This window comes from Talpa occidentalis, unplaced genomic scaffold (genome assembly GCF_014898055.3).
Source record: "Talpa occidentalis isolate TD23 unplaced genomic scaffold, MPIMG_talOcc4v2.1 talOcc4.10, whole genome shotgun sequence".
NCBI lineage: Eukaryota > Metazoa > Chordata > Mammalia > Eulipotyphla > Talpidae > Talpa > Talpa occidentalis.
In genome coordinates, this window is record NW_023600993.1 from 87,536,000 (window position 1) to 87,558,600 (window position 22,601).

The 22,601-nt window shown below is 37.5% G+C and overlaps 1 protein-coding gene across 4 annotated transcripts in view; it reads right to left on the minus strand.

Annotated features, from left to right (window-relative positions):
- ASXL1 (ASXL transcriptional regulator 1) overlaps positions 1-22,601 on the minus strand; it is a 78,980-nt gene that overhangs the window by 29,127 nt on the left and 27,252 nt on the right. The gene's annotated exons all lie outside the window — the stretch shown is intronic.

Sequence of the window (22,601 nt, forward strand, 5' to 3'; positions counted from 1 at the left end):
CAACAGTGTCAACATTTAAAAATTATTTTTTTTACTTTTTAATTTTTTTTAACATTTAAAAATTCTTATGAAGAAAAAAAATTTAGACAAGCAAGACCTCACTGGAAATATAAACTACTACTAAGAAAAATTAAAAACCAAAATAAATGGTGAGATATAACATGTTCGTGGATTGGAAAAAAAAAAATCACTGTTAAGATTTTAATTCTCCCTAAATTGATCAGCAGCTTCAACACAATCCCAGTCAAAATCCCCAATATACACTGTTTTGGCAAAAAATGGTAAGTATATTTTAAAATATCTATGAAAAGACCCTGAAACAACCAAAATAATCTTTTTAAAATTATCTTTAATTTATATTTTAAAAAGATTTATTTATGCATAGAAGAACTGGGGTGTAGGCCAGAGGTGCGGGGGGCGAGGGGGTGGAAGGACTCACCAGAGACAGAGTAGGCAGCTGAATAGGCAGATTTATTGAAAAACACTGCTAAGGGGAGCAGCGGGCGAGACAGAAGAGGTCTGTTGCGCCATATGTGGGTTAGCTCCCTGGTCAGAGTAGAACTCAGGCTGCCACGGTGGGCTATTGCAGTGATAGCACTGAGACTTAATAGCTAGACCACCAGGGAGGCCCAAAACAATCTTGAAAAGAAATCATAAAAGAAAATATTGAAAACATTAACTATATAATTTTTTGATTTGATAAAAGACTTTTTCAAATTGAAAATTTCTAACCAAACGCCTTAATAAAAACAAGAAAACTAAACAAACTGAGGAAAAGTATTTACAAAACACACATCTCACAAAGAATTTATAACAAACCTACAACTGGGCTTCCCTGGTGGCACAAGGGGTTAAGACACAACCTATGAAGCAATCCACAGCCACTGCAGCATGAGTTCGATTCCCAGGCCAGCCAGGGAGCAACCCACATGGTGCAGCAGACCTCTCCTGACTCACCCACTGCTCCCCTCAGCAGTGTATCTCAGTGTATTTCGATCTGCCTGTTCTGTTCCCCACTCTGTCTCTGGTGACTCCTCTCACCATCCACACTTCTGGCCTGTACCCTGGTTCTTATATGCATAAATAAATCTTAAAAAAAAAAAAAAAAAAAAAAACCTACAACTGAAAAACAAGACTTCTTTTTTTTTTTTTTTTTTAAAGTAAAGAGCTATAAGGCCTTTCCTTCCATTAGGTGGTTGTGGGGTGGTGGGTGGAGAGAGCTGGTTGTGTCCATGCAAGAGAGTAGACGCATTAGGTATGGGTATGGGGTCTGCAATACTCAGAATACAAGACATGGGGCAGGATATCAAATCCCAAGTTGGGTGAGGACAGCATTTATATGAAACAACAGTTCAATGGTCAGAGCTTGAGGAGGGAGAGGCTCACCAATGGAGGCCAACATAGGGTGAAAGTGTACTTACGAGGAATAAAGAGGATATCTGCATAAGGGAGGGCCAGCAACCGAGATGGGAAAGATTAGTCACATAACAAGGTGAGAGGATTAAACAATTAAGCAGACCCCTGTTATTAGAAATAACAGGAAAATTATGAGTCAGGTTTCTCACTTTTGGAGAAGGCAGTTACAAACATGGAAAGGGGAGAAAACTAGAATGGAACCTCTGGGTTTGTATTGGAGCTTGTATTATTGGCGTAAACTCAAAGTTTTTAGCATATTTAGATAAGGCTAGACATAAATACTGATGCTTATATAAGTAAATACACCCAAATATTCCTTAACTTGTTTCTACTGAGAGGAACTGAGATGAGCAACACTCCAATAGCTGCAAGCATATCTCTAACCTAGATCCTAGCTTCCAAACTTCCACTATATATCGAAGAAACAGGACTCCAGGAAGAAATGGTTAATAGAGGGTGAAGTCAGGAAAAGTACACAGTGAGCCTAGATCACCCTTTTAGTAATAGTACTCCAAGAATGATGGGAATATGCCAAAGGGACACAGAAGCCAGACTGACAAAATTCCCACCAGCCAAATCAGGCAGAATGAACAACTAAGCAGTAATAATAAGTTATAACCCACTGAATAAAAAAGAAAACCTTGATTTCATGCAGATGTAAATAAATCAAAATTCAGAAAAGAAATGGGAATTCTCAAATCTTTAAAGTCCTTCCTCACAAAACTGCAATTAAAAAGGGTGGGGGATGAGGGGTAGAGTTATACCTGACAAATGTGCTATCTTAGTTAAATGATAGAAGTTGGTATCAGTAAGACAAATTAAAATAATGACACATCCTACAGGATGCACTAAGAACACAGGGCAACTTCTCTGACATACCGGATAAAGATGTATAACCTGAATCTAATTATGACAAAACCTTAAAAGGACAAACTGAACAACATTCTATGAAATAACTTGTCTACAATATTAAAAAGGGTAAAAGGTCACGAAAGTCAATGGAAAATACTGTTCTAAACTAAAGGAAACCAAAGATTTATGACAACTACATATAACATAGAATTTTGAACTATCTCCTTTAGGTAGAAAAGGCATTAGTGGGACAATTAGCAAAATTTCAACAGAATCTGAATATTATATGGTAAAAATGTCTCAATGTAATTTTCTGAACTTGATGGATGTATTACAGACATACAACAGGTGTGCTTACTTATCACACACAAACACTGAAATGTTAAAACTGAATTATTAAGGTATAATGAGGTTCTAAAATGGCTTCAGAAGACAAACTCTTTACACTTAAAAAGTCTCCGAATTTTTTCAGTATTACCAAACAAAAGCTGTAACATACAAAATGCTTTAATAGACAATGCACATAGGAAAATGATACAAATGGCCAATAAGCACATGAAAGAAAAGATATTCATCATCACTTATCAGAGAAATGTAAATTAAAACAATCAGATATGAAGAACATATGGTTCATATCCACAAATGCAAAAAAAATCTTGTTGACAAAACTTAACACACAATTACGATTTAAAAAAAAAACAAAAACAGAACAAGAGGGAACTTTTTTTAACTTGGTAAGGAAGAACTACAAAATGTCTATAGTTAACATCATACTAACTGTGAAAGACTGCTTTTTCTCCAAGAATGGGAAGAAAGGCACATACCACTCCTATTCAACACAGCAGTTAAAGTCCTAGTAGGTGAAACCAGTCAAGAAAAGGAAATAAAAGATGTAAATTAGAAGGAAAATAAAAAATTGGCCCTATTCATATGACATGATGGTCTACACAGAAAATCCCAAGGAAATTTAAAGAAAAACTCCTAGATCCAGTAAGTTTACCAAGTTTATGGGATACGGGTCATCACACAAAATTAATACTGTTTAAAAACAACACAACAACAAAAAAACCCAAACTGTTTACTTGCTAACAATGAAAAATTAAGAAACCAAAATTAAAAGCATGATACAATATACAATTTACAATTTGCTCCCCCCAAATTAAATACTAAGATACAGATTTAACATGACATGTACAGAATCCACATGCTAAAAACTACAAAGTGCTGATGAAAATATCAAAGACAAACTAAATAAATGAAGACATAACATATCCATAGATAGAAGACTCAACATAGTTAAGATGTCGATTCTCCCAAACTGATCTAATGTATTTACTATTAAAATTGCAACAAAAAAAATTTCTAGAGGTAATTAGGGCAATAGTATACAGAAAGGCAAAGAAACTAGAATAGCTGTAACAATTGTGAAAAAGAATAAACACAGGAACCACACCAACTGGTTTTACTACCAATCTTATGACTATACAACAGTAATCAAGACAATGTGGTACTGACAGGTGGACAGACACACAGGTAAATGGAATACATTCCGAAAGCAGACTCTTTTACAAAAATATGGTCAACTGATTTTTTTTTAAAAGATTTATTTATTTATTTATACAAGCAATACAGTCAAAAGTGCAGGAGGGTGAGAGAATTCACCAGAGTCAGAGGGGAGAGCAGAGCAGGCAGACAGACGAATTACACTGCTGAGGGGAGCAGCGGGCACAGCAGAGGTCTGTTGCACTATGTGGGACCCTCGCCAGCGGCCGGGGATCAAACTAGCGCTGCAGAGGCTGTGGGCAGCTTCGCAACCCAGCGCTCAACTGCTGCGCCACTGGGGAGGCCCAGGTCAACTGATTTTTGACAGAGGTGTAAAAAAACAACTTAATAGTCTTAATGCAGCAAATGGCCATCCACAGACAAAAAAACAAAAAAATCTTGACATAACCTTACATCTAATTAAAAAATTAACTCAAAGGGAATCACAGACCAAATGTAAATCACATATTCAACAGTCTGTATTTAGAACATACTATATTCAATAATAAAACAATCCAATTAGAAAATGGCCAAGAAACTTGAACATAAACTGCCAAAAAAAAAAAAAAAAAAAAAAATTCAGGGCCTCCCTGGTGGTGCAAGGGATTAAGCACCGTACTATGAAGCGGCCTCTACAGCACAAGTTTGGTCCCCAGCTGGCCAGGGAGCAACCCACATGGCAGCAGCAGACCTCTCCTGTCTCGCCCACTGCTCCTCTCAGTAGTGCATTTCAGTCAGTCTGCCTTGTTCTGTTCCCCACTCTGTCTCTGGTGAATCCTCTCACCCCCCACATCTCTGGCCTGTTCTCCAGCTCTTGTATGCATAAATAAATCTTTAAAAAAAAATTCAGATGCGGGCCTCCCCTGGTGGCACAGCGGTTGAGCACTGGGCTGTGAAGCTGCCCGCAGCCTCTGCAGTGCCGGTTCGATCCCCAGCCGCCAGGTGAGGGTCCCACATGGCGCTGCAGACCTCTCCTGTCGCACCTGCTGCTCCCCTCAGCAGTGTATTTCATCAGTCTGCCTGCTCCCCACTCTGTTTCTGGTGAATCCTCTCACCCTCCCGCACATCTGGTCTGTACCCCAGTTTTTGTATAAAAAAAAAATTCAGATGCAAGTACATGGTAGGATATTCAGTATCATTAGCCATTAAGGAAATGCAAATAAAAGGCCTTCCGAGACTCCACTATACCTTTATTAGAATGAATAAAAGGACAAATACCAAGTGCTAGTGAGAAAGCTAACAGCTCACACAATCGCCAGTGGCAATGGAAAAGTACCATCACTCTGGAAAACAGCGTGGCAGTCTCAACACACATACCATAAGACCCAGTAGTTCCACTCATAAGTAACCTATAGAAATAAATGTATTTTCACACTAAAACATGTATGCAAACTTTCACAGTAGCTTTATCTGGACTAGCCCTAAATTCATAATTAGGTCGACGTTCTTCAAAAAAATAATAATGTCAACGTTCTTCAATGAAAGAATGGATAAACTATGGTATGTCCACAAAATGGACTACCACTCAACAAAAAAGGGACACCATTGATACATGCAACTTGGCTAAATCTGAAAGGTACTGTGCTAAATGGGGGGGAAAAAAAAGCAAAGTTCAAACGGTAACATATTATATGATTCTATTTATATGACAGACTGGCAAGGATAAGAATATAAAGTAATCTTATCTCCAAGGTATTACTCTCCTAGTATAAAGTAATACTCTCCATGGAATTACTTTTCCTACTGTTGTAACAAATTAATCACAAACTTAGTGACTTAAAACAATACACATTTATTATTTCAAGTTTCCAGAGGTAAGGAGTCTGGGTGAGGTTTGGCTGGGACCTCTGGTCAGGGCCTCATTAAGTTCAAAGCAGATATGAACTAAGTGGCTTTCTTTTTTGGAGCTAAGCGTCCTTTTCCAAGCTCACAGTTATTGGCAGAAAACAACTTCTTGTGGTTGGATGACTAAGATTACTTTCTTGCTGGCTGTCAGCTAGATTCTACACTTGGCCTACCAGCGATCCTCACAATCTGACACTGTCTATAGCCCTCTTAGAACATGGCAGCTAGCTTTGTCACAGCCAGCAGAACTGATTCTCCCATCTCTGACATCGGAGTCCTCTTTTAAAAGTCTTGCCTGATTGGGTGATGCCAACTGAAGGTCATCCCCCTCTCTGTGTTAGGATCCACCTTAATTACAACTGGAAAATCTCTTCAACTTTGCTATATCCTATTGGTGAAAAGCAAGTAACAATTCTCACTGCTATGCTTAAAAGAGAGATGATAGAAAGGCATAGTTTATTTGGGATCATCACCAGCATCCAACTAACCACAGATATATCAGAGAGCTCAGCCAAAATATTTGCAGATGATCTGAACCTGGCAGACCAGGGGAAAAAAAAAAAAAGCCACCCAACCCAAAGAACTGTGAGTTAAATATACAACTACTGTTTAAGTTACCATTTTGGGGGGATGGTATGATATACTGATACAAAACACAGAAAATACTTAGCCATACAGCTATATAATAGGGTGGGGGAGGGGGGTACTCAAGGATTAGACTGAAAACATCAGTTTGGACATAATACTGATAATGCAAGTACAAAGGACACTAAGAAAACAACAGAACCAGAAGGGGGAATACAGGTTGGTAATCAGGTAAAAAAAAAAAAAAAAAGCCATCAATTATATGGTGAAGGATATAATCAGATTTTTAGTGCTGAACTTAATGTAGTATACACAAATTTTGATTTATAAAGACGCATACCTGAAATTTGTTATGATGCAATGTGATGACAATAAAAATTTTCTTCAAAACAAAAAACACAAAGCAGAGCTGACATTTTACAAGTATATAAACTCTTCATCAGATATGTTTATAAGGTCAAGTCAATGATGAGCAAATCATGCCTGAAAAGGAGCTGACCTAAAGCATTTAAAATTATATAAAACTAACAACTAATCTGACAAAAGTACAAAGAACATGCAAATGGAACAAGGACAGTTTGTTCAATAAATGGTGCTGGGATAACTGGATTGCTACATGCAAAAAAAAAATAAAGCTAGACTACTACCTCACACCATGCACACCAACTCAAAATGGATAAAATACCTGCATATAAGACTTAAAACTGTAAAATACATAGAAGAAAATATAGGCAAAACACTACATGACATACATCTCAGTAACATCTTTAAAGCAAGGAAAGTGAAGGAAAAGATGAACAGTTGGGACTACATCAAATTAAAAAGCTTCTGTACAGCAAAACAGACATTAACCAAAACAAAGAGACACCCGATTGATTGGGAAAATATTTTTGCACACAATACTACTGATAAGGGACTGATCACAAAGATCTACAAAGAGCTTAAGAGACTCAACAAAAACAGGGCCTCCCCTCATGGCACAGTGGTTGAGTGCTGGGCTGCGAAGCTGCCCACAGCCTCCGCAGCGCTGGAGCTGGTTCGATCCCCGGCCGCCAGTGAGGGTTCCACATGGCGCGCAGACCTCTCCTGCCGCGCCGGTTGCTCCCCTCAGCAGTGTATTTCGTCAGTCTGCCTGTTCTGTTCCCCGCACTGGAGAATTGTCTCACTGTCCCGCGCTTCTGACTGTACCCAGTGCTTGTATGTATGTATGTATAAATAAATAAATAGATAAATAAATAAGAGACTCAACAAAAACAAAGTAAACAATCCAGTCAAAAAATGGGCACAAGAGCTAAAAAGACACTTCTCCAAAGAGGAAATGCAAAGAGCCAACAGGTACATGAAAAAAAAGTTCAACATCACTTGTAATCAAGGAAATGCAAATCAAAACCACGAGATACAGGCCTCCCCGGAGGCGCAGCGGTTGAGTGCTGGATTGCAAAGCTGCCTGCAGCCTCTGCAGCGCCGGTTCGATCCCCGGCTGCTCCCCGGCCACTGGAGGAGGGTCCCGCATGGCGCGCAGACCTCTCCTGCCGCCCACTGCTCCCCTCAGCAGTGTACTTCGGTCCTTCTGCCTGCTCTGCTCCCCGCTCTGGCTCTGGTGAATTCTCTCACCCTCCAGCGCTTCTGACTGTACCCAAGTGCTTGTATAAATAAATAAATAAATCTTAAAAAAAAAACAAAAAAAAAAAACCAACAAAAAACCCCATGAGATACTGCCTTACACCAGCAAGAAATGTTGGCAAGAATGTGGAGAAAAAGGAACTCTCTTACACTACTGGTGGGAATGCAAACTGTTCCAACCACTATGGAAAGCTGTGTAGAGATTCCTCAAACTACTAGAAATGGAACTTTCATATGACCCAGCAATTCCACTCCTAGGTATATACCCAAAAGACACAAAAACATTAATTCAAAAAAGATACCTGCACCCTATGTTTACTGCAGCACTATTTAATACAATAGGTAAGATATGGAAACAACCCAAATGCCCAAAAATAGATGATGGATCAAGAAGATGTGGTACATACACAACAGAATACTATTCAGCAATCAAAAAAGATAAACTCATGCCATTTGCAGCAACATGGATGGAGCTGGTAGGGATTATGCCCAGTGAAATAAGCCAGAGAGAGAAAGAAAAATATCAGATGGTTTCACTTATAGGAGGAATGTAGGGGAACCAAATAGGGAATAAGGAAAAAAAATTATATTAAATTAATAGGCAACTATTAATCAAAGACACTCTGCAGGGGAGGGGAAGAGAAAGGAATCAAAACAGGGGAGGGAAGAACACAAGGGATTAGGGTGATGGTGCACGGGTGAATTGGTGGTAGGAATTTAACGGGGACTGCACCTGAGAAGAGAAAGCATACATTGTACAAAAAGGAAGAATGATGTAATATATATATATATAATACATAATAAAACATTAGATAAAACTAGTTAAAATATAACATCCTCACTCATTAAACAATGTCATTTTAATGTTAACTACTTTTAAACTATAGTGTAATTGTAAAATACTTTAAAATTTCTCTTTTAGGGTATTTTTACAGTGGACATTACAAAATATATGCTGTCTTACATGTACTAGGTATGTGTGCATAACGTATCATTAAACATATATATAAAACACATATACATATATACAATACTGAGGATGTGAATTCAAAATTTTTCTATTACCAATAAAAGAATAACAACGTTAATTCCACTGCGATAGGCCCTGAAAAGCAATGCAGTAACTTTATCAGAGTAGCGCTTTAGAATCATTCTGACATCAATCTGAACACTGCATTAGAGATGGAAAGAATATGGAAATTAGTGCACTAGTCAAGAGACTAATGCAATTGTTAGGCCAGAAGTAATTACTGCCTGAGTAAGAATGTTCAGAACTATAAGAAGAAACAGTATTATAAGCATTAAATAAAGAATGAAAAAAAGAACACATACAGGGTATTTTTGTAAAAGAAAACATTATATCTGTATAGCTTTATAAAATTAAAGGAACTATAAACCTAATGTAACACAATTTGAAAGTATTTCCAAGTAACTTTTCTGTATTCCAGAACAAAGGTCAAAAATACTGACATGGATACAAAAATATCCAGAACCCAAAGTAAAATCTGCAATGTCTGCCATCTGATCAAAAATAAGGAATAAAAAAGGAAAATAAAAAAGGAAAATCTGACCCATATTGATAAGGAAAATAAACAGAAACAGATCCCAAATGATACATCTGATAGCAGAAGAGGATGTTAAATTTGAAACTATTATTTCAAGAGTTGAACACTGACTAGTGATCAAAAAACCCACCAAAACAGAACTTCTGGAAATGAAATATACAAGATCTGGACCAACAGAAGATTAATATTGCAGAAAAAATATTAATGGGGCTATATACCAGTAAAGGCTAGGCAAAACATAAAGTAAAAAGACTGCAAAAATGAACATGTCAACATCAAGTAGCCATATACATGTCTACAGTCCCCAAAGGGAGAGGGAAAGTCTAGAAGAAAAATATTTGAAGAAACAATGGTTGAATTTTTAACTTTTTTTAAAAAAGATTTATTTATGCATACAAGAACTGGGGTACAGGCCAGAGGTGCAGGAGGAGAGAGGATTCACCAGAGACAGACTGGGGAACAGAACAGGCAGAATGACTGAAATACAATGCTGAGGGGAGCAGTGGGCGAGTCAGGAGAGGTCTGCTGCACAATGTGGGTATCTCCCTGGCCAGGGATGGAACTTGTGCTGCAGTGGCTGTGGATAGCTTCACAGGTTGCGTCTTAACCCCTTGCACCATCAGGAAGGCCCTACTGTACCATTCTTATAGGGGAAGTGGTATATTATTACTTATAAGTACCTTTACAATAAACACTAATGTAACCACTAAATAACAAAAAGGTAAAACTAAGACAAAAAAGGAAATAAAAATTATTAAATATTCCAAAAGAAGACAGAGAAAGGAAAAAGTAACAAAGAATGATGGAACAAATAGAAAACTAACAAGATGGTAGATTTAAACTCTGTAACACCAGTAATAACATTATACATAAGTGGTCTACACACCCCAATGAAAAAATAGAGATTATCAAACTGGATAAAAGCAATATCCAACAATATGATGTGTGCACAAAAAAACCTTGAAATATAAAGACAGGTTAAAAGTTAAAGGATGGGAAAATAAATACTATACAAGCACTAACTGAATGAAAAGTGGAGGGCTATATTATTATGAGAAAAAGCTTTTGAATGAAGGAGTATTACCAGAGATAAAAGGGATCATTTCAAAATAACAAAGCAAGTCAATTCATCAAAAGGACGTCAACCCAAAATGTTTATGGATCTTTTAAGATACACAAAGCAAAAACTCAAAGCAAATCCACAATGAAAGATTTTAATATATCCTCTCTATAACTGATCAGAAAATCAGTACATCTATAGATGTGAATACTATCAACTAACAAACTAACCAACATTAATGAACACACCACCTGACAGTAACAGAACACACATTCAAATACACATGGGACATGTATTAAGACAGACTTTTTATTCTGAGCCATAAAATAATCCAATAAATTTAAAAGACTCCAAATCATACAAGGTATGTTCTCTTACCACCCACAATGGAATCATATTAGGAATAAAAGACCGCTGGACATTCTCCAAGTATAGGGAAACTAAGTATCATTTCTAAAGAACCAATGAGTTAAGTCAAAAGAAAAATTAGGTATTTTGAAATTAATGAAAATAACACGACATATCAAAATTTGTGTATATATTAAATACCTATCTTATTAAAGAGCAAAGTTCTCAAATAACCTCAGCTTCCATCATGAGAAACTGGGAAGTAAATTAAACACAAATCAAGAATAAGGAAGAAAATAATAAAAAGAACAGAGATCAATGAAATAGAAACAGAAAAACAATTAAGTCAATAAAACCAAAAGTTGGTTTCTGAGATGACTGCTAAAACTGATGAACCACTAGCCAGACTAATAAAACAGAAGACACAAATTACTAATATCAGGAAGAGAACAGTGATACCATTATAGATTCTATTAATATTTAAAGGCCAATAAAGGATTATGACCAATTTTGACAATTTAGAAGAAATGGACATAAATGAATAAGACTCATCCACAAAGAAATAAATATTTATATCTCTGTATCTGTATAAGAAATTAAATCCATTGGAAAACAACAACAACAACAACAAAAGCCTCTTGGCTCAGATGGCTTCATTTATTCCATACTTCCCAAATGCCTGTTCTAAACGTTCAGGTCCCTCCGAAATTCACAAGCTGGAATCACTGTACCCAATGTGATGGTGGAGCCTTAGGAGGGAGGGCTAGATTAAGGGGGAGGATAGTGCCATCATGAATGGTATTAGCAGTTTTATAAAAAAGTTCCCACAGAGCTCCCTACCCCCTTCTACCATGTGAATACTGAAAAGGGTCCTCACCTGACCATGCTGGCACACTGATCTTAAGACTTCCAGCTTTCAAAACAGTGAGAAATAAATTATTGCTTATGTACTACCTACTCTATGGTATTCTGTTACAGACTTTGGAACAGACTAAAATACTAATCCATTCTATAAAGGAGAAAATTACTTTTACATGAAAATCAAACAAACACATAAGAAAATTACATTCCAATATACCTCATGAACACAGATGCAAAAACTTTTATTAGCAAATTAATTTTTTAATTAATTAGTTTCATTTAATTTAATTAGTTTAATTTTAGCAAATTAAACCTGACATTTTACAAAAAAAACACTAGATCATGACCAAGGGACTTTTGTTCCAGAAATAGGAGGTTCAGTTTAACATTCAGACAAAAAAGGGAGAAACCATTATTTCATCCTGGTAGATGCAGAAAGAGAATTTGAAGAAACCCCAAATCCAATGCTAACAAATGTTACATGAATAACATGAATTCATTTAACGTTATAATTTGAATTTGGGTAAATGGATTAAGAGCTTTTTGGGTTTTGTTTGTTTTGCTATTTATCTTGGCAACTTTTTTGTGAGTTCGAATTTCCAAATAGAGTTTTCTTAAAATGGTAACGCATGAAAAGCTTCCAGTTCCTGAAACAAATAAAAAGTTCAATACACCCAAACTATAACAACCACCTAACGCAACTCTTCATATTACAGGTGATGAAACAGACTGAGAATAAAAATACATCATCCAAAATCATCCTCCTGCTAGTCAATGATGAAAACCCAAGTGTCTAAGCATCAGCTCTCCTCCATCTCCAACACACACAATTTCATAATTACTTACTAACCCATTTAAAATGGAACCACACAAACACGACATTTTGTGGAATTTCACCAAAATTTAGGATGAGAAAGGAGTGTAAGAAGGTGGGATTTTAGTCTAAGTAGATTAAATAGACCAACATATCAGAAAGGAATACTGAGACATGAGATTTTGATCTAAATATATTATCACCCTAGTACCATTATAGAGAGAAAAAACAGAATGCTTTATGAAAGCAATAATGTGCTTTAGCAAGGGATTGCAGAGAGAAGAAAAGGGAGAAGCCAACCAAACTTGCGTTTTGACTTTGCATTACTGCAAAGACAGTGACGGCATAGACAAAACAGAAGAGGAAGGATGACTTGTAGTAAGATAAAACTGGATGAAGAAAGAGATGGACTATAATACCAGCTGAATCTTTTGAGTGGAAAATGGATCTGCAGATCTGGAGTTCTGGAATTAGAGACAGATGGGGGCATCTGCCCATTCAGTTAAGATAGTTGAAGATTAGATCACAACAACAGAAGGTGAGGAATCTTTTCTCTATCCCAAATATAACTAAACTCAGAGAATAGCAGTGGGCTTACTCCAGTGATTCTTTCCCACAAGAAATGTTGATAAGAACTGTGCTACAGCATAAGGCAATCAAAGGCACTGACCAATCAAGCTACAAAGGACCGTGTTAGGAATGTCAGGTGCCACTGCAGCGTGACATATTGCTTTATGGCTTTATGGGCAAAGTGAACCAATTTCGGCCACATCACAGCTGCATCACTGGTAGCAGCAGGTAAGTTCTAAAAGAACTCAAAAATTTTATGTTTTAGTGAGTTACACCTGTTTTACAGGGTGTCATCACAAGTAATGTATGGTAGATTCTCCCACTGAATATGACAGGCAGGTCTAGCACAGAAGCACTCATCTTCCAATTTGAAAACATAGAAATGCAGTGCAAAATATAATACATACACACAGGCAAGCCCAAAAGCAAGGAGTGATTTATTTGATGCTAGAAACAGCAAAGCTACTCAAAAATCAAGTAATTCACAAGTGCTTCTAAAGCCAGATATAGATCCTAGGGTTTGGGGTAACTGTTTTAATGTCTACAAAACATTAGGAGTTAAGAAACTTAAAATGAGTTGAATGCATAAAATATTAAAAAGACCCCCAAAAAATACAAAACAGAAAGAGATGACTTCAACATCTAGGTAGCAAAGAACAATAAAGAGACCTAAAAATATTTAGGTTTAAGATGTATAAAATCAGAAATAAAAACCGTAAGACAAAAGCAGGATAGAATGAGAAAGTAAGTAAATTTCAAAAAGAATCATAGAATATCTAGAAATAAAAATGTGATAAAATGGCTGAATGTTTCAGTCAAAACTAAACAATCAGTGAGCTTATTACTGATCTAAAATAATCTCACAGAATATAGCACAGAGAGGCAGAAAATATGAAAGTGAATTATGAAAACAAAATGAAAAGTTTTAACATGGTAAAATACAAATGTCAGAAAGGGAGATCAGAAAGGTGATATTCAAATATACACTGGCCAAAATTGAAGTCCAAGTCTTCATATTGTACATGTATTCAATACACGTACACCATAGTAAAAAACTATAGAATAATAAAACAAAATAGGAAAAGCAACCAAGAAAAGGAGGATTATAAAGAAACAATGATTAGATTCCTGATGTCTCAAATACAGCAATAAATGCCAGGAAATAAGGAAATGATACCTTCCTGTGAAGGAGGTAAGTCAACTACAAATCACACAGCTAAAATGCCACCTGAGAGTAAGGACAAAAAAGAAGTCTTAAGGTATTCAAAAACTTGCTGAAAAAACTTGACAAACGATATGCAGTTACTACAAAAGAAATTAAATACAATGAAAGAGCTGGATGTAAGAAGTAATGACAAACCAATAAATTCATAGTATCTCAACATAAATAATAACTTTAAAAAAAATTTTATTAAGACCCAGCTTGGAGAGATTTAAAATAAGGTCAAAACTGGACAAGAACCAGGAAGAGGTAAAACACTCAAAATTTTAATTGAGGTAACACTGGTTTACAACGCTGTATATGAATCAGTAAGTCTAGAATCTTATCTCTTCAGATTTAAGTTAGCACATCTCACACACCATCAAGACAGCTACAGTTCTCTACTGTAGTCCACTGGGCCCCTCCACACCCAGCTCCACCCTCACATTCCCCCTCCGGCAGCCTCAGAGCTAGTCAGACTTTCAGGGTCTGTAGTTGTTATTTTCACTGACCCTTTGTGTTTTGTTTCTCTACATATAAGAAAGCATGTCTTTCTCCTGATTTATTTCACTTAGTTTTATCCCATTCAGATCCACTCATATTGTCACAAACAGGAAAAGTTTATTTTTTTGAATAATTGAGTAGTATTCCACAGTCTATATAGGCCACATTTTCCTGATCCACTCATCTGATCCTTGGGTACTTAAGCCGTTCCCATATAACCTGGCTATTGTAAATAGTGCTGCAATGACCACAGAGTGCACAGATCCCTTTGAATTAGTGTTTTTGCATTCTTCAGAGATACACCTCAGAGTGAAACTGTTGGATCACATGGTAGATCTATTTCTAATATTTTGAGAAACCTCCATACCATTTTCCAAAAGGGCTAGAACAGTTTACATTCCCACCAACAGAGTAGGAGGGGTTTTTTTTCTTCTCATCCTCACCAACATTTCTTGTTTCTGGTCTTTTTGATATAGGTCAGTCTCACAGGCGTGAGATGGCAAGTCATTGTGGCTTAGCATCTCCCTGGTAAGTGATGAGGAACAATTTTTAAATACAAGTATAATTCGTGAAGAAAAGATTCACTTTAAACTAGGTTTTCAGGTTGAAACAACATTAAGAAACTACAGCCTGAGTTCAATCCCCCTGCCAGGGAGCTAACCCAGTTGGCACAGCAGACCTCTCCTATCTCGCCTGCTACTCCCCTCAGCAGTGTTATCTCAGTAGATCTGCCTGTTTTTGGTGAGTCCTCTAAACCCCCTAACACCTCTGGCCTACACCCCAGTTTTTGAGTGCATGAATATATAAAAATTAAAAAAAAAATCTCCATGTACATTTATGGAGTGATCACCTGGACATACCATTAAATAAAAATGTAGGGCCTCCCCTGGTGGCGCAGCAGTTGAGCGCTGGGCTGCTAAGCTGCCTGCAGCCTCTGCAGCACCGATTCAATCCCCAGCCGCCAGTGAGGGTCCCACATGGCGCAGCAGTGTATTTCGTCAGTCTGTCTGTTCTGTTCCCCGCTCTGGCGCTGGTGAATTCTCTCACCCTCCCGCTCTTCTGACTGTACCCAGTGCTTGTATAAATAAATAAATAAATCTTAAAAAAGGTAAATAAAATGTAAAGTAGGATAAAGTGTTTGTGTGTGATGCCATACTAACAAAAGTTACAAATGCTGTTTCTATTTCTCAAAATGAAGGAAAATAAAAAACAAAATTTTTAACCATAAGGCAAAGATGGAACAGGTAAATGGATCACAGGAGACAGGCTCCATCAAAAAAAAAAAAAAAAAAAAAAACAACAAATGTGCAATATTTTCTATCACTGCAATGATTAAAATTTATCAAAGCAATCCCTAAAAACAAAAGGTAGAGCACACTAAGGAATCACAATATGTATTAAGTCGATGGCACACAAATGACTATTTCAAGTGACTTTAAATTACAATAATGTACAAATCCCAAGAGAGCCATACCTAAAGCCAACAAAGTCCCTTTAAAGTAGTAACATTGTTGGTGTGGTATTGTTATTCTGAGACTACTGGAGAAAGCGAATGAGTAATTATATGGCATCATTATGAACCAGAATTTCCACATGAGAAAGTACCCATGTAAAATTTTAAAAGATCAAGCAAAAAAACTCTAGTCTTGGATTTGAATTATGAAGTCTGAGTTTTAACTTCAGGCAGAAAACAGGGGCAATTATAGGATTTAGTTGAAGTATCTTAATATCTATCTGTACACATGCATACAAACACATATATATGCATACGCACACACACACACAAAACACACTGACTTTCACTTTAGGCCATAAGAGACTAGCAGTTGCTAAATTTACCCTCCACTATAAACTAAAAAACTGAGCAGTATATGTAAAACAACTTTTCAACATTAGAAAACAGGAAACATAAGACTGTAATCCTGAAGAGAAGAAAATAAACTAAGTCTTACAATTGCCCCTGTTTTCTGCCTGAAGTTAAAACTCAGACTACAGGGAAGGGGGGAACCCCAGCAGAGCCCAGAAGTTTTCCTGAGTTGAAATGGAGATCAAAGTCCTGGGAGGCTGAGATAGGTGCAAACTGCACAGCAGAATTCCAGAACGGAAGAAGCTACGCCAAAAAAAGACCTTCAGAAATACAAATGAGGTGTCTGCATTTCTGTATAGGGTGAAATTCCACAAGGGTGGACAATGAATGGGCCATTAATTCCCAGAGCAGGTGAGGAGACAATGTTACAACCAGAATGGAGAGACACTGTTAAATATCTGAAGGCTTAGGTAGAGACCCCAGAGGACAAATACCTTAGTAGAAGCGTAAAATTCGCCTTAGAGACTGCTCCAAAGTACTCAGAGTTTAAAAACAAGCCTCAAATGAAATAAAGGAATCTACTTGTAACACAATACACTACAAAAATAAAACACTCTTAAAAGGAAGATAAATGAAGAAACAATGTAAAATTCACATTATTCACCATATAAACTACTAGATATGCTAAGAAGCAGGAAAATTTAACTCATAAATGGGTGAACAATCAATAGCAATAGACCCAAAAATGAACAAAGTCCTAAGAAATAGCTACTATGAATACATACAACAGGACCAAGGATTAAAGAATAGAATAACAGGAGAAAAACAAAAGAGAAAATATATAGTATCCATGATGAAAAATTTACTGGATGAGATTAACAACAAATTAGACGCTACAGAGTCAATGTCAGTAAACTTGAAGTAGCAATAGAAAGTATCCACAACGGGCCTTCCCTGGTTGCCCAGCGGTTGAGCGCTGGGCTGCGAGGCTGCCCGCAGCCTCTGCAGCACCAGTTTGTTCCCCGGCCACCGGAGAGGGTCCCACCAAAAAAAAAAAAAAAAAAAAAAGAAAGTATCCACAATGGAGCAAAGGGGGAAAAAAACACTGAAAAAAATTAACATCGCCTCAGTGATGTATATGAGACAATACAAAGCAGTCTAATATACATGTCATCCCAAAATAGGACAAGAGGGGAAAAAGAAATACTGAAGTGGCTGAAAATGTTTCCAAAAAAATTTTTTTAAAGATTTATTTATTTATACAAGAACTAGGGTACAGGCCAGAGACCCAGGAGGGTGAGAGAATTCACCAGAGACAGAGCCGGGAGCAGAACAGGCAGACGGGCCGAAGACACTGCTGAGGGGAAATTTGACCAGAAAACTAGAAGTTCACCAAGGTGCATCATAACCAAATTGTCAAAACCTATGATAAAGAGGAGGACAATTCATTAAAACGAGTCACAGGAAAAAAGAGGAATACAATTACTACAGATCTCATCAGAAATTATGCAAACCTGAAGACAAAGGATTGGCTTCTTTAAAATTTGGAAAGAAAAAAAATTTCAACCTGAAATTCAGTATCTAGGAAAAATATATTTCAAGAAAAGGATAAAAGCTTCATTTAAAAAAAAAAAAGGCTCTCAGAATTTGTCACAGCAAGGGTATTCCTTCAGTAGATAGGGAAATGGTTACAAATGGCAACCTAGACATCCACAAAAGAATGAACACCAGAACTGGTAAACATGTTGGTAAAAATAAGACTTTTCCCCTATTTTTGAATTTCTTTAAAAGAACTGAAGCAAAGTTAGTAATGTTTTATGAAGATTTAACCCATACAGAAGTAAAATGTATGAAAAGCATAGCACAAAGACAGGGGAGGGAGGTATAAATGGAAAAATAGTGTCATAAGGATCTTACATTTTACATGAAATGGTGTAATACTATTTAAAGGTAGTTTGTGACAAGTTAAAGATGCATTTTGCAAAAGATACAGCAACCTCTGAAAAAATTACAGTCAGTAAGTTAATAGTGGTGATAAAGGGAATTAAACAAAATCTGATCAAAAAGTGGCAGAAAAAGAAAACAAGAAAGTAGAAAATAAAAAAATCAAATGGCAGGTGTAATCCAATCACATCAATAATTAAATGTACACTGACCAAGCACCAGAAATAAAAAGCAGAAATTAACAGATTGAAAGAAAAAAAAAAAAAATCAAGCGCCAGTTAGAAATATAGAAAACTTTAAAATATGAAAACAAAGGTGGGTTAACAGGAAAAATAGATAACGCAAAAACTAATTGTAAAACACAGGATGGCTATATTAATATGAAGTAGATTGCAGGAAATAAATGATAAAGCCAGGAAGAAAAAGGAGGAATTTTATTTAAAGAACAAAAGACTTGAATCTAAGATGGTACAGCTACTTTGTAAAACAGCTTGGTCATTTCTTTAAAAAGTAAAACAGGGGCCTCCCTGGTGGCGCAGCGGTTGAGCGCTGGGTTGCGAAGCTGCCCACAGCCTCTGCAGCGCCATTCGATCCCCCGCCACCGGGCGAGGGTCCCACATGGCGTGCAGACCTCTCCTGCCGCCCACAGCTCCCCTCAGCAGTGTACTGTCAGTCTGCCTGCTCTGCTCTCCACTCTGGCTCTAGTGAATTTGCTCACCCTCCTGTGCTTCTGACTGTATCCCAGTGCTTGTATAAATGAATCTTAAAATAAAATAATAAAAAGTAAAACAGGGCCTCCCTGGTGGCGCAAGGGATTAAGATGCAACCTATGAAGATATCCGCAGCCACTGCAGCACGAGTTCAACCCCTCCCTCCAAGCCAGGGAACAACCCACATGGTGCAGCAGACCTGCAGCAGTGTACTTCAGTCAATCTGCCTGTTCTGTTCCCCACTCTGTCTCTGGTAAATCCTCTCACCCCCAACACCTCTGGCCTGTACCCCAACTCTTATATGCATAAATCAATCAATCTTTAAAAAAATAAAAAGCAAAACATACAACAACACAACTCAACAATTCCGCTCCTGGGTATCTACCTAAGAGGGAAAAAAAAGTACACCTACACAAAAATCATCACTTGCATGTAAATATTCACATTATTATTCTTAATAGTCAAAAGGAAGAAATGTTTATCATTTGAGAAGTGGATAAGCAAAATGTAGTAAATCCACACAATGTGATATTATTTGGCAACAAAAAGGAACTATATACATCACAAGATGAATAAATCTCAAAGACCTCATATTAAGTGAAGGAAGCCATACTCAAAAGACTATTAACGGCCTCCCAGGTGGCGCAGCGGTTGAGCGCTGGGTTGCGAAGCTGCCCGCAGCCTCTGCAGCGCTGGTTCGATCCCCGGCTGCTCCCCCGCCACCAGAGGAGGGTCCCACATAGGGCGCAGACCTCTCCTGCCACCCACTGCTACCCTCAGCAGTGTACTTTGGTCCTTCTGCCTGCTCTGTTCCCCACTCTGGCTCTGGTGAATTCTCTCACCCTCCCCTACCTCTGTCCTGTACCCCAGCTCTTGTATAAATAAATAAATAAATCTTAAAAAAAAAAAAAAACTATTAATGTATGATTTCATTTATGTGACATTCTGAAAAAGGCAGGACTGCAAGAATAGAAAATAAATCAGTGGTTGTCAGGAGCTGAGGTAAAGAGAGGAACTGACTGTAAAAGGTTGGAGGAAGCTTATGGAGTGATGGAATTTTTTTGTATCTTAATTATGGCAGTGATTACACATATATGTAATGTTTGGGATGATAACCTAATAAAGGTAAACTTTACTGTATGCAAATATAAAAGTGAACTTTGAAGAGGAAGAGGAGCACATTAGCATCAACATTTACTGTAACTGCATCGTCACATATGGCAAACAAACAGCATTGTTAAAATGCCAAATCAAATGTCAAATCATATCTAAACTTAAAAAAAAAAAAAAAACCCTTGTACTAGTACAACAAAACAGGTGAATTTTACTGTACACAAATTATGTGATAATTTAAAAACAGGGAAAAAACACAAAATATTATTTTATACCCATAATACTAAGACTGTGGGCCACCAATAATTCTCATATTCTCTGGAAAACAGCTGCACTACCTAGTCATGATCTATGCAAAACCTGGTTAGTCCCATTTCCAACACTATACACATCACACCCTGGAAGTTACTGTAACACATGCACCAGCAGACACATAGAGTGTTCGAGACAGCACTGTTACACCAAGAACTAGAAACAACCCAAATATTAGCCAAGTGAAGAATGAACTAAAAATCATGGTATAATCCTACCATGCAACAGCATACAAGAAAATATGAAGCATTTCAATTAAATGCACCAACACAGACCTAGCTCAGAAACAATGATCAACAAGAACAGCAAACTGGAGAAAAATACACATAGTATGACTCCATTCACATAAAGATTTTTTTTTTTAAAGATTTATTTATTTATACAAGCACTGGGGTACAGGCCAGAGGCACAGGAGGGTGAGAAAATTCACCAGAGACAGAGCAGGGAGCAGAACAGGCAGAATGACCGAAATACACTGCTGAGGGGAGCAGTGGGTGGGACAGGAGAGGTCTGCTGCACTATATGGGAATCTCCCTAGCCAGCCGGGAATCCAATCGGCGCAGCAGAGGTTGCGGAGAGCTTCACAGAGCGGCGATCAACCCACTGCGCCACAGTGGAGGCTCCACATAAAGATATTTTTTAAAGACCCGTTCAGCAATAATATGTGAGTAAAATCTGGAACTGGAAGGGAATGATTAATATGAAAAATCTAAATCTAAGTGCTTATCTTCAGGGAGAGAAAGGGATATGCTAAGAAGCAGGAATACTTAACTCATAAGAATTAAATTTATACTCAGAGTGTAAAGGACATTCTGTTCTTTTTTTTTTTTAAGATTTTTTTTTTTTTTAATTTATACAAGAACTGGGGTACAGGCCAGAGGCATGGGAGGGTGAGAGGATTCACCAGAGACAGAGTGGGGAGTAGAACAGGCAGATGGACTGAATACACTGCTGAGGGTAGCAGCGGGCGAGGCAGGAGAGGTCCACCGCACCATGTGGGCTACTCCCTGGCAGGTCAGTAATCAAACCCGCACTGCAGAGGCTGCGGACAGCTTCACAGCGCTGTGCTCAACCCGCTGCGCCACCGGGGAGGCCCTAGAACATTGTTCATGAGCTCTCTGGTAGTATGCGGGTGCACAGTTTATTTTTTAACTATTCTTTAACACAAACTTACATATACTCTTTTGTACAAATTATCTCAATAAAAAGGAAAAGCAATGTATCCTTAAAATAAAACACACAACATCCTGCAGACTTCACAGGCGTGTTCTACTAATAATCTTTATCTTAATTTAAGGACTGATGACAAAGATATACAAAGAACTCACACTACTCAACAAAAACAAAATAAACAATCCAGTCAAGAAATGAGCAGAACTTAAAAGACATTTCTCCAAAGAGGAAATGCAAGTGGCCAAGAGGCATATGAAAAAATGTTCAAGATTCCTAATAATCAGGGAAATGCAAATTAAACCAGATTGAGATACCACTTTATACTAGTAAGAATAACACATTATCAAAAAAAAAAAAAAAACAAGCAACAACAGGGCCTCCCCTGGTGGTGCAGTGGTTGAGCGCTGAGCTGCAAGCTGCCCACAGCCTCTGCAGCACGGGTTTGATCCCCGGTAAGGGTCCCACATGGTGAGACAGACCTCTCCTGCCGCGCCTGCTGCTCCCCTCAGCAGTGTATTTCGTCAGTCTGTCTGTTCTGTTCCCCACTCTGGCTCTGGTGAATTCTCTCACCCTCCCGCACTTCTGACTGTACCCAGTGCTTGTATAAATAAATAAATAAATTTTTTAAAAAAAACAAAACAAGCAACAACAAATGTTGGTGAGAATGTGGTGAAAAAGGAACTCTCCTACATTGCTGGTGGGAGCACAAACTGGTCCAACCACTATGGAAAGCTATTTGGAGGTTCCTCAGCCTAC